The sequence below is a fragment of the Bufo gargarizans genome, chromosome 1 (assembly GCF_014858855.1).
Source record: "Bufo gargarizans isolate SCDJY-AF-19 chromosome 1, ASM1485885v1, whole genome shotgun sequence".
Lineage (NCBI taxonomy): Eukaryota > Metazoa > Chordata > Amphibia > Anura > Bufonidae > Bufo > Bufo gargarizans.
Window position 1 is genome coordinate 287,314,829 of NC_058080.1, and position 13,098 is coordinate 287,327,926.

Consider the following 13,098-nt stretch of genomic DNA (forward strand, 5'->3'; position numbering starts at 1 on the left):
TTTTTGCGGACAATAAAATACATACGGTCGTGTGAACAAGCCCTTTTTCAGGTTTTTGTCGTACGTTTCTAAAGGCATCCGTTGTTCAGTTTTTTTTTCTCTTTGTGTTTCAGCTTCCTTTCGTTTCGCAAAAACGTTTCCTGATGCGATCCGTTGTTTGCAGATTGCAAACAGAAACATACAATTTTTAATCATTAATGCAATGTACAGTAAACACATGGTCAAAGTGGGCATGGATCCGCAAAAAACAGAAGACATACGGATGTGTTCCGTATGCATTCCGTATTTTTTGCAGACCCATTGACTTGAATGGAGCCAAGGATCCTTATTTGCGGGTAATAATAGGACAAGTTCTATCTTTTAACGGAACGTACAGTACAGACCAAAATGTTTGGACACACCTTCTCATTCAAAGAGTTTTCTTTATTTTCATGACTATGAAAATTGTAGATTCACACTGAAGGCATCAAAACTATGAATTAACACATGTGGAATTATATACATAACAAAAAAGTGTGAAACAACTGAAAATATGTCATATTCTAGGTTCTTCAAAGTAGCCACCTTTTGCTTTGATTACTGCTTTGCACACTCTTGGCATTCTCTTGATGAGCTTCAAGAGGTAGTCACCTGAAATGGTTTTCACTTCACAGGTGTGCCCTGTCAGGTTTAATAAGTGGGATTTCTTGCCTTATAAATGGGGTTGGGACCATCAGTTGCGTTGTGGAGAAGTCAGGTGGATACACAGCTGATAGTCCTACTGAATAGACTGTTAGAATTTGTATTATGGCAAGAAAAAAGCAGCTAAGTAAAGAAAAACGAGTGGCCATCATTACTTTAAGAAATGAAGGTCAGTCAGTCCGAAAAATTGGGAAAACTTTGAAAGTGTCCCCAAGTGCAGTCACAAAAACCATCAAGCGCTACAAAGAAACTGGCTCACATGCGGACCGCCCCAGGAAAGGAAGACCAAGTCACCTCTGCTGCGGAGGATAAGTTCATCCGAGTCACCAGCCTCAGAAATCGCAGGTTAACAGCAGCTCAGATTAGAGACCAGGTCAATGCCACACAGAGTTCTAGCTGCAGACACATCTCTAGAACAACTGTTAAGAGGAGACTGTGAATCAGGCCTTCATGGTAGAATATCTGCTAGGAAACCACTGCTAAGGACAGGCAGAAGAGACTTGTTTGGGCTACAGAACACAAGGAATGGACATTAGACCAGTGGAAATCTGTGCTTTGGTCTGATGAGTCCAAATTTGAGATCTTTGGTTCCAACCACCGTGTCTTTGTGCGACGCAGAAAAGGTGAACGGATGGGCTCTACATGCCTGGTTCCCACCGTGAAGCATGGAGGAGGAGGTGTGATGGTGTGGGGGTGTTTTGCTGGTGACACTGTTGGGGATTTATTCAAAATTGAAGGCATACTGAACCAGCATGGCTACCACAGCATCTTGCAGCGGCATGCTATTCCATCCGGTTTGCGTTTAGTTGGACCATCATTTATTTTTCAACAGGACAATGACCCCAAACACACCTCCAGGCTGTGTAAGGGCTATTTGACCATGAAGGAGAGTGATGGGGTGCTGCGCCAGATGACCTGGCCTCCACAGTCACCGGACCTGAATCCAATCGAGATGGTTTGGGGTGAGCTGGACGCAGAGTGAAGGCAAAAGGGCCAACAAGTGCTAAGCATCTCTGGGAACTCCTTCAAGACTGTTGGAAGACCATTTCAGGTGACCACCTCTTGAAGCTCATCAAGAGAATGCCAAGAGTGTGCAAAGCAGTAATCAAAGCAAAAGGTGGCTACTTTGAAGAACCTAGAATATGAAATATTTTCAGTTGTTTCACACTTTTTTGTTATGTATATAATTCCACATGTGTTAATTCATAGTTTTGATGCCTTCAGTGTGAATCTACAATTTTCATAGTCATGAAAATAAAGAAAACTCTTTGAATGAGAAGGTGTGTCCAAACTTTTGGTCTGTACTGTGTATACAGAAACGGAATGCATACGGAGTACATTCCGTTTTTTTTAATGGAATGGAATGTAAATGTAAGGCCCCTTGCAGACAAGCGTGTGTCACGCTGCGAGTCCGCAGCACAGCTCCTGGCATGACCTCACAGCACTGATGGGGTCACATAGCATTATATTGATTTATGATGCTATGTAACCCTTACAGTTCTGGAATGTACTGGATAACACTGGCAGCATTATGTCAGTGTCATACAGAACTCTAAAGGGTTACATAGCATCATAAATAAGTACAAAGCTATGTGTCATCAGTGCTGGGAGGTCAGGCAGGGAGCTGTGCTGCGGACTCGCAGTGTGACGCATGCTCGTCTGCAAGGGGCTTAAGGCCTCATGAACATGGCCATTCTGTGCATTGGGGACTGCAATTGCACGGGCAACATCCCTAAAAGGGACTGTGATCTGTCTGCACCGTGCGGTGGCACAGAGAGAAACCCCACGGAAGCACTGTAGTGCTAACGTGCCTCCGTTTCACACCTCTCCTTCAGGATTGTGGACTCGCATTTGTGATACGGTGTGCACACGGCAGTATATTGCTGACTCCCTGTTTTTGGACTGGCACCAACTAACAACGGTCGTGTGCATGAGCCCTAACTGTTTGGGTCCGCATCCGAGCCACATTGTTCTTGCTGGTCGGATGCAGACCCATTCACTTCAGTAGGGCCACAAAAGATGCGGACAGCACTCCGTGCCTCGTTCCGTGTCCCTGCATTTCTATCATGGGCCGCCAGTTCGGTTCTGCAGATTGTGGAACACACACAACCGGCATCCATGTTTTGTGGATCGGCAATTTGTGGACCGCAAAACACGTTGCGGTTGTGTGCATGGCCCGTAAAACACTGATGTGTGAATGAGGCTTTAGACAGTTTTGACAACTCTGCCCCTACAGGCTTCTCTATACTAGGCCTCAATAAATGCCACAAGAAATGAATTACAAATGTAATGAATATTAAAAAAAATATATATGCCAGCAAAAAGGTTATAAAGAAACGCTGTGAAAAACGCCTTTTTTTGCAATTAAAAAATAAATAAAAAACTGGTAGAAAAATGTGTGTTTTCAGGAATATTGGTAATGGCCCCTTAGCCTCCTGTCACCCTAGCCCTGTGTGTTACCAGCCGAGCTCAGACCTCCACTAGTCCCGGGACCTGAAGTCCCCGCCCCCTCCAGCTCCGCCCCCGTACAGCGGCTGCAGGCCGGGGGTTGCTAGGCGACCGTAAACACGCTGGGACGCTGTTAGAAGTTTGCTGGAAGTATCGTGCGTGTGGTAAGTTATTTAGTAATTCCTATAACATGTATGAGTATGTATGTATGTAGTGACCCGAGGAGCGTGATTATAAGAGTGTCTCCATAGACTACGTACATCGCCTCACTGTATGCTGGAAATCAGCGCCTGGCATTTCTACCCCCTGCCAGCCATCAGATGTCAGATTGTAAGCTCGCTGTGGCACTGACTATTGCAGGTCCTACAGGTGGCTTTTTTAAATAGACATATTTTTGCCCTTAGACATCAGCTTTGCTATTGGGTATGTGAGATGAATCAGTAAAGCCTTGGATGATCTTTGTTTCTATGGTTTGTCACTTTACCAACAACAGTTGTCAGATTCCTCGTTGTCAGGGTATGAAACCAGAGCAGATCAGAAGGGAATCCTGCCTATGAGAGTTTTTGGCAGCATATACACTGCAGATACAATACCCTATGGGAGAAGGACATTTGTGGGTGCTCCAGTCTTACTGATAGCCTGATGTCAGAAACTGAAGTAGTCAATAAGTGCATATACTGTAGACTGGCATTCTCACCAACCATTGTGCTGGTGGGAAAGGAGAACGGGGGATGTGGACAAACTACTGAGTGTAAAAAAATGTTTTGAACAGCTTCCCCCAGCAACTTTTTTTTTGCACCCCTCTGCTCCTGTGCAACCCCAACTCCTATGGCCAGTCTAGATCATTCTCCTAGGTGAAGCATGGCGGCCGCTCTATCGGTTTCCAAAATGTATATACTGTATATGATGTCATTGTATAATACTGTTGAGGGGGCCCTGACGATAAAATCTTTTAGTCCTCCTCCTGGGTGGGCCCCTTCTGAGTTCGGGCCCCAAAGCAGCCGCTTCCCTTGCTTCCCCCTGTAGCTACGACCCTGCTCTAGTGGTCTTGTCAATTCCCCAAAAGAAAAAAAAAAGAAGAGAACAAAGCGCCAATCTCAAATGTGTACCAAGGAATAAGATTTTGCACTTTGTTTAAATTGATGATCTATCCTATGGGTAGATCATCAGCATCTGATCGGTGGGGTCCGACACCCCCTACGATCATCTGTTTGAGAAGGCAGTGGCGCTCCAGCACCGCCGCGGCCTTCTCACTGTTTACCGCTGGCCGAGTGATGTCACGACTTGTATCAACTGGCCTGGGCGGGGCTAAGCTCCATTCAAGTGAATAGAGCTTAGCCCCGCCCAGACCGGTGATACTAGTCGTGACGTCAGTGGGCCTGCGGTAAACAGTGAGAAGGCAGCGGCGCTGCTGGAGTGCCGCCGCCTTCTCAAACAGCTGATCGGTGGTGGTCCCAGGTGTTGGACCCCTGCCGATCAGATCAGGGCCGTCTTTAATATTGATTGGACCCTGGGCAAAAATTTACTTGGGCCCCCTGGATCCCGCCTTCTCACACCTTAGCATGCAATCATGGCCTCCACCACAACACACACAAAAAATCCACACACCTGGTAGAGTCCAGTGAATGACTGTAAATACTTCCAGTTCTGAAGACTCCAGCGGCTCAGGATAAGTGCTCTGGGCAGCTGGGCTCAGGCTGGAAGTGGGCACCGCTCTGCAGGAAGGAGACCGGGGCTTGGCTCACCCTAGCGTTCCAGTGCACCCCACAGTATGCAGTATACAGCACCCCACAGTATACAGTATACAGCACCCCACAGTATACAGTATACAGCACCCTACAGTATACAACACCTCACAGTATACAGTAGAGCAGTATAGCACCCCACAATATGCAGCACCTCACAGTATACAGCACCCCACAGTATACAGCACCCCACAGTATACAGCACCCACACTATACAGTACAGCAGTATAGCACTCCACAATATACAGCACCTCACAGTATACAGCACCTCATGGTATACAGTAAAGCAGTATAGCACCCCACAGTATACAGCACCCCAAAATATACAGCCCCCCACAGTATACAATACCCCACAGTATACAGCCCCCCACAGTATACAGCACCCCATAGTATACAGTAGAGCAGTATAGCACCCAACAGTATACAGCCCCCACAGTATACAGCCTCCTACAATATACAGCACCCCACAATATACAGTAGCTTACAGTATATTAGCATAACAGCCCCTGTCACCTTTTCCTGATGTAATATACATCACCTCACAGTATACAGAATACTGCACCTCACAGTATACAGCACCCCACAGTATACAGTAGAGCAGTATAGCACCCCACAGTATACAGTAGAGCAGTATAGCACCCCACAGTATACGGCACCCCAAAATATACAGCCCCCCACAGTATACAGCACCCCACAGTATACAGCCCCCCACAGTATATAGCACCCCATAGTATACAGTAGAGAAGTATATCACCCCACAGTATACAACCCCCACAGTATACTGCACCCCACAGTATATAGCCCCCCACAATATACAGCACCCCACAATATACAGTAGCTTACAGTATATTAGCCTAACAGCCACCTTTTCCTGATGTAATCTTCACAAAAAAAGCTCCACAGTTAAGGCAAACTTCTCCTGCAGTAACACTCCTGGTAGAAAGAAAGGACCTTTGATGACCTCATAGCCATGTGACCAGTAATATTGCTAGGTTACTGGTCACATGGTGATGATGTCATCTAAGGTCCTAGAGAATCACAGCTCTCACAGTACGCCGCCTGGAGTGCCGGCAGGCAGGCATGGCATGGCAGCACCCCCCTGTGTAACTGACAGCCTGACACCTGGTGCAGTGGCTAGCAGGGCTCAAGAGGCAGCTGCCTTGGGCCCACCAGGAGCAACTGCCCCTTTTGCCCCTTGTTAAAGACCGCCATGGATCAGATGCTGATGATCTATCTAGAGGATAGATTATCAGTTTAAACAAAGTGCAGAACCCCTTTAAGTTACTCAAATGGGTAGAGTTTCTCACATAACCACAATCAATTAGGCGTACATAGTGGATTACAGATTGTTAATTGTTCGCAATTATGTAAACCATAAAACATTAAACATATAGGCTTGAAGCATATAATAAATCTATAGCAAACTATAGATAAAAAATATAAAAAACAGCAGGCTAAAAACATATTCAGATATCAGAGTATTTACTCACTTTACTAGGGGGGTAGTCTGTGTGTGGGATAAACTCAAGACACCCTAACAAACCGAAGGGACCTTGTTGATATGTTGAGGTCGCGATGTGTTTCACCTTGGAGCGCATTGCGAACCGGAAGTCCTCCGTCTGGTCAGTTATTGGCCGCTCCCGCTCCCTTGTACATGTCCTCTCCCTTAAAATAGTAGACAATCCCCCATTACACCACCAACGAACAGACACCCGAGGGGAATATAACAGTATAAGGGAATATAACAGAATATTATGTTGGAGGAAAACCACTAGTTTGATTTGATTTTACCAATGCGTTCCAGGTTGGAACGCATCGGAAACAGGAAGTAAAGACTCAACAGAGGATTTCCGGTGCGTTCCAGCGTGGAACTCATCTGGAAACCGGAAATTACTCCCTATAACCACACCTTCACACTTTTTGTCGGTTTTTAAACTACAGTATTTAAAGACAAAGATACTATTCTGTTGAGCATATGTATCTTATTATTATTGTATTGCTCATGATGAAGGGGATAACCCCGAAACACGTTGAGCAGAATCTGGAATAAAGATATTGCTAAGAAAGCCCCTGTGTGACTGGCTGCCATTAATATCTGTGACTCTACAGGCGATTCTGGCTAGGGGGGATTGGTTTGTTTGTTTGTCTTGAGTTTATCCCACTGACTACCCCCTCTTCCCCAGTGAAGTGAGTAAATACTCTGATATCTTAATATGTTTTTAGCATGCTGTTTTTTTTATATTTTTTATCTATAGTTTGTTCTCTATAGATTTATTCTACGCTTCATGCCTATATGTTTTATGGTTTACATAATTGCGCACAATTAACAATCTGTAATCCACTATGTGGTGACTCCTAATTGATTGTGGTTATGGGAGAAACTCTACGCATTTGAGTAACTTAACCTAATTCCTTGGTACACATTTGAGGTTGGTGCTTTGTTCTCTTCTTTTTCTTCTATCTTTTTTTGAGGGATTGTCACGACCACTAGAGTTTTTTTCAGTAGGTTGTCCACATCCCCCGCTCTCATCCTTTCCCCCCAGCAAAATTACAATACACATGGGCATCTGCCCCTGTTGATTGACTTTACAGCAGCCTCCCTTTTAAACCGTTACTGACAGTGTACCACCCTCTCACTATACCGGCTTACTTCAACTTTTTTCTCTTTGCCTCCCAGCACCATTGGCGCCTCTAATTTTTAGAGGCGCCATATATATAACAAAAAGAAAACAGCAGCATATACAGTACAGACCAAAAGTTTGGACACACCTTCTCATTCAAAGAGTTTTCTTTATTTTCATGACTATGAGAATTGTAGATTCACACTGAAGGCATCAAAACTATGAATTAACACATGTGGAATTATATACATAACAAAAAAGTTCTAGGTTCTTCAAAGTAGCCACCTTTTGCTTTGATTACTGCTTTGCACACTCTTGGCATTCTCTTGATGAGCTTCAAGAGGTAGTCACCTGAAATGGACTTCCAACAGTCTTATAGGAGTTCCCAGAGATGCTTAGCACTTGTTGGCACTTTTGCCTTCATTCTGCGGTCCAGCTCACCCCAAACCATCTCGATTGGGTTCAGGTCCGGTGACTGTGGGGGCCAGGTCATCTGGCGCAGCACCCCATCACTCTGCTTCATGGTCAACTAGCCCTTACACAGCCTGGAGGTGTGTTTGGGGTCATTGCCCTGTTGAAAAATAAATGATGGTCCAACTAAACGCAAACCGGATGGAATAGCATGCCGCTGCAAGATGCTGTGGTAGCCATGCTGGTTCAGTATGCCTTCAATTTTGAATAAATCCCCAACAGTGTCACCAGCAAAGCACCCCCACACCATCACACCTCCTCCTCCATGCTTCACGGTGGGAACCAGGCATGTAAAGTCCATCCGTTCACCTTTTCTGCGTCGCACAAAGACACAGTCTTTGGAACCAAAGATCTCAAATTTGGACTCATCAGATCAAAGCTTCCACTGGTCTAATGTCCATTCCTTGTGTTCTTTAGCCCAAACAAGTCTCTTCTGCTTGTTGCCTGTCCTTAGCAGGGGTTTCCTAGCAGATATTTTACCATGAAGGCCTGATTCACACAGTTTCCTCTTAACAGTTGTTCTAGAGATGTGTCTGCTGCTAGACCTCTGTGTGGCATTGACCTGGTCTCTAATCTGAGCTGCTGTTAACGTGCGATTTCTGAGGCTGGTGACTCGGATGAACTTATCCTCCGCAGCAGAGGTGACTCTTGGTCTTCCTTTCCTGGGAGGTCTGCATGTGAGCCAGTTTCTTTGTAGCGCTTGATGGTTTTTGTGACTGCACTTGGGGACACTTTCAAAGTTTTCCCAATTTTTCGGACTGACTGACCTTCATTTCTTAAAGTAATGATGGCCACTCGTTTTTCTTTACTTAGCTGCTTTTTTCTTGCCATAATACAAATTCTAACAGTCTATTGTTAGCTCAGCAACACCAAAAGACCCGGAAGAACACGGAAAACAACTGTGGTGGATGACCGAAGAATTCTTTCCCTGGTGAAGAAAAAACCCTTCACAACAGTTGGCCAGATCAATAACACTCTCCAGGAGGTAGGTGTATGTGTGTCAAAGTCAACAATCAAGAGAAGACTTCACCAGAGAGAATACAGAGTGTTTACCACTAGATGTAAACCATTGACGAGCTTCAAAAACAGCAAGGCCAGATTAGAGTTTACCAAACGACATCTAAAAAGCCATCACAGTTCTGGAACAACATCCTATAGACAGATGAGACCAAGATCAACTTGAATCAGAGTATGGAAAAAGAAAGGAATTGCTCATGATCCTAAGCATACCACCTCATCAGTGAAGCATGATTGTGGTAGTGTCATGGCGTGCTCATGTATGGCTGCCAATGGAACTGGTTCTCTTGTATTTATTGATGATGTGACTGCTGACAAAAGCAGCAGGATGAATTCTGAAGTGTTTCGGACAATATTATCTGCTCATATTCAGCCAAATGCTTCAAAACTCATTGGACGGCGCTTCACAGTGCAGATGGACAATGACCTAAAGCATACTGCAAAAGCAACCAAAGAGTTTTTTAAGGGAAAGAAGTAGAATGTTATGCAATGGCCAATTCAATCACCTGACCAGAATCTGAGTGAGCATGCATTTCACTTGCTGAAGACAAAACTGAAGGGAAAATGCCCCAAGAACAAGCAGGAACTGAAGACAGTTGCAGTAGAGGCTTGGCAGAGCATCACCAGGGATGAAACCCAGCGTCTGGTGATGTCTATGCGTTCCAGACTTCAGGCTGTAATTGACTGCAAAGGATTTGCAACCAAGTATTAAAAAGTGAAAGTTTAATTTATGATTATTATTCTGTCCCATTACTTTTGGTCCCTTACCAAGTGGGAGGCACATATGCAAACTGTTGTCATTCCTACACCGTTCACCTGATTTGGATGTAAATACCCTCAAATTAAAGCTGACAGTCTGCAGTTAAATCACATCTTGTTCGTTTCATTTCAAATCCATTGTGGTGGTGTATAGAGCCAAAAATGTTAAAATTGTGTTGATGTCCCAATATTTATGGACCTGACTGTGTATGTGTATATATATATATATATATATATACATAGGTAGTTAGTATAAGCGGGCGCAGTAGAGAGGCAAAATACAAGTTCGTAATTCAAACTTCAGTGTTTATTCACACATGATGCCAAAAACAAAATGTCACTTTTGCAGTGTTGGTGTTACTTCACACCAAATGGCAAGTCACAACAAAGTCACCTTGGTGGCAGTTCTGCCTCAGAAAGTTCAAACACAGGCTTTAGATGGTCTGTTCCCCTGACGCACGGGTCTCTGCTCTCCAGCCCAGCACAGTCCTCAGATCCCAGCACACAGACCTCCTGAGCTCCACTGTCAGACGGAGGTAATCCTCCCCACCTGGCAGTGTTGACTGGTTTTATGCCTGGCAAAACCCGGCCTGGAACTTGGGGAGTAGTCACCCACCCAGCATTTTGACTACTTCCAGTAAGAGCCATCCCGGATCATGCTAAGTACCAAGGTGTCAAACAGCTACTGTTGCTGACACATAAAAACTGGCTCTTACTCCACCGAGGCAAGGGACCTTGGTGACACGTACCTATCATTCACAATGATTCCTTGTACCTTTCTACAATATATACAGTATATATATATATATATATATACATGAGGAAAATCTGGCAGCACTCCCTTCAACAATGGCTCTGTGTGCCCGTGGTGGTCCCTCGATTCAGGACAGAAAACAATGAAGAAGATCCGCAGCACTCCTTAAAGAATAAAATGTGCTCTTTATTCACACATATCAAATAATGACAACGTTTCGGTTCTCTCACAGAACCTTTCTCAAGTCAGGTGAAACATAAAGTGCAATAGTGCCGATATAAATACATCATCAGGTTGTTACCAATTACATCATCAACCAATACAAAAAAGTGCACTCCCTTTTTATAGACATGTTACAATTCATTCCTTGACAACACTTTTCACAAGGACACCAGCCTATCAAGTGTCTTACTTATATATTGTGTATTTCTAACCCCAATATCAATCCTAGTTTTCATTGGTGGTGTATTAAAGTGCATATAATAAAGTGCATGTGCTGAAAAAAACTCTTTAATCTCTAATACCTTGCCGGGCGCTTCTGGAATAGAAGGAGATGGCGATGGCGTCTTAGATCCTGTGGGTGCACGCCGTCTCTCCGCGTCTACTCATCACTAGTGCGCATGTGTTAGCCTCTTACCCCTCCTGTTAGGCGGTACATAACCGCTCTACGTCACTGGTGGGCGGAGACCAGGCATCACGACGGCCGGTATTCTGTGACGGCGCGCACCACGCGCATCACGTGCCCGTCATCACAGTCACCAGCGTCACCTGACCTACTCCGTCCACCATTTTACATTAGGGCAATCTTTTGGGCAATGATTATATCCAGTGTCATTCTAACTATGCTATTTACTATTAACCAGAATTGCCCTCCCGTCATAGGTCAAATGTTTGATTCCACTTGCAAATACTGCAACTACAATAAAATCAAATCAAATTATGATATTTTAACATTTTCCATGTAACATTCCATAAACTTCACCCTATACAGCATATTGGACATTCAGAGATCTGGGCACTATGAAGGGATATTAACTAACCATCCCCCCTGTTACTCTAAATTCGACATTTAATCCTTTGGGTTTCAAAGCGAAAAATCCCCCTGAGCTCAGTTTTCTTTAAGCTAGTCAACCTATCTCCTTCTCTTTCCAACGGTTTTACATGATCCAAGATCATAAATCTCAAATCATTTTCCTTATGGTTTTTTTCCACAAAGTGTTTAGACACCGGCAAATCTTTTCTTTTATTTCTGATGGATTGTCTATGGTTGTTCAACCTAGTTTTCATGTCGCACGTGGTTTCACCCACGTAGAGCATTTTGCACGAGCACCATAACACATATATTACCCATGATGAATCACATGTGAGGTAATATCTTGTGTTAAATGTTTCTCCCGTGTCTGGGTGTGTGAATACCGATCCCTTGTGCATCAGTTTACAATTCACACACCCCAGACACGGGAAAGACCCTGTACGCCTCTTTTTTAAAAATGTCTGTTTTAATTGACCCTTTTCCGGCACTCTGGAATGCACGACCTTGTCCCTAATATTCCCTGCTCTTTTATATGCCATCATTGGAGGTTTTTTAAAGCTGCTATAGTGGGATGACCACTACTCAGCAGCCCCCAATGACGCCTCACTATCTGTTCTATCTTCGGGCTCAACTCGTTATAAGATGATACAAATGGTAACCTTTCACTAGCTTGTTTTTGTTTAGTGGTTAACAATTCTTCCCTGGATATTCCTCTTGCTCTCTCAGCATGTCTTTTTATCAAATTTTTGGGGTAACCCCTATCAACAAATAACTGCTCCATATTTCTTAATGCTTGATTCAAATTCTCATCCTTATCTACTATTCTCCTCACTCTAAGCATTTGACTGAACGGTAAAGAATTTACCATCCTCCTTGGATGTCCAATAGAAAAATGCAATAATGTGTTCTTATCGGTGGGTTTGATATTCAAATCCATATATAGCTGTTCATCCTCTATGTATATCTGAGTATCCAAAAATTGCACCCTGTCAACCGATGCCGTTAATGTAAATTGGATCTCCTGGTCAATGGAGTTCAAAAATACATGAAAGTCCATCAGTGTCTCCATGGTGCCAGTCCATATGAGGAAAATGTCATCTATGTATCTCCACCACATCAAAACATTGTTGAAGTGGGGAGATACATAGACAAGACGTTCCTCAAATGACCATACAAATATATTTGCATAAGTGGGCGCGGCGTTGGACCCCATCGCCGCGCCCACCATCTTCAAATAGAACTGTCCCTGGAACACGAAGTAATTGTTTCTCAGATCCCAGCACACAGACCTTCTGAGCTCCACTGTCAGACTGAGGTAATCCTCCCCACCTGGCAGTGCTGGCTGGTTTTATGCCTGGCAAAACCCGTCCTGGAACTTGGGAAGTAGTCACCCACCCAGCACTTTGACTACTTTCAGTAAGAGCCGTCCCGGATCAGTTATTACAGCTATGTTAAGTACCAAGGTGTCAAACAGCTACTGTCGCTGATACATAAAAACCGACTCTTACTCCACCGAGGCCAGGGACCTCGGTGACACGTACCTATCATCCATGATGATTCCTTGTACCT

The 13,098-nt window shown here is 44.3% G+C and overlaps 1 protein-coding gene across 1 annotated transcript in view; it reads left to right on the forward strand.

Moving 5' to 3' along the window:
• The first annotated feature begins 3,257 nt into the window (after positions 1-3,257).
• DNAH6 (dynein axonemal heavy chain 6) overlaps positions 3,258-13,098 on the forward strand; it is a 363,279-nt gene continuing 353,438 nt past the window's right edge. Inside the window, exon 1 of the mRNA XM_044304479.1 lies at positions 3,258-3,293. The gene's annotated coding sequence lies outside the window, so the exon portion shown is untranslated. The remainder of the gene's footprint in view (positions 3,294-13,098) is intronic.